This window comes from Sinocyclocheilus anshuiensis, unplaced genomic scaffold (genome assembly GCF_001515605.1).
Source record: "Sinocyclocheilus anshuiensis isolate Anshui unplaced genomic scaffold, SAMN03320099.WGS_v1.1 scaffold331, whole genome shotgun sequence".
NCBI lineage: Eukaryota > Metazoa > Chordata > Actinopteri > Cypriniformes > Cyprinidae > Sinocyclocheilus > Sinocyclocheilus anshuiensis.
The window spans coordinates 83,122-84,135 of NW_015552556.1; positions in this window are offsets into that span (position 1 = coordinate 83,122).

The window sequence follows — 1,014 nt, forward strand, 5'->3', positions numbered from 1 at the left end:
CCCCCCCCCCCCCCCCCCCATAACACCATAGAGTGCCTTTCAACCCTCACAATACTCAAAAATTGAATTAATATTTATGACACAAACGCACTTACATTTTCATTGATTAACATTTCTATTATCCTTTCAGCCTGAGCCTTATATTTTTGCAGGTTTCTAGACTCCTTTTATCCAAAGTGTGGTTCCCATATGGTGCAAATCTACCAGATCTTACACACAGCAGCAGTAGAAGGGCGAAACTCATAGAACGCACTGTAAAACAAAACATATCATGCTTGCTCATTAACAGAAAGTAGAAAACAAACTAATTAAGTAATGTACTTAATCTTATAAAGACTTACTTGTATCTTCTTTGTTGGTTTGTCAAAGGTCTTCGCAGGCGGGGTTTTAGAGTTGGGTACTCTGGGTCTTCCTCTGTGCCAAGACTTCTGCAAATATTCCCGAATCTCCATCTTATATATCTAGAGGTCCTGTCCCCTTTTACCATAAACTTCCAGCAGTGGCCTCTAAACCTTCATAGAAAACTTCTGAAGTCATCGGCCGTCTCACCCACATACAAAGTGTATGTGAATTTTTTGTGGGTGTGTGTGAGGACTGATTGGACATGTCTCAACGCTTTTGTTACTTCGTTAGAATTTCTGAGCCTTCCTGTTATGATCACTGCTTGTCACTTCCTCCAGGGAAGCCTTTAGTAATGTTGTAATTATGGGATAGTGTTCCAAGAACCTTTACCCACGACAGTTTGGCATGCAACTGCTCAAGCAGGTTAGTCGATGACAGCACATCTCTGGCACTGCATATTGTGGTAGCATTTGGATGGTTAGGCAACCTCGTTAAGATTCTTGTTACTGATTCTTCCCATGTATTTCTAAGATACTAGATTTCTTGACACATTTTGGGTGGTAAAAAAAATACAGCAAGACATTCTACTTCAGGTTCCTTTCAGATCTTTCTCTTGACCTTGAAGAAGCCCAATGAATTGTTTCCCCAAATCCTAAATATAAGGTTACATGC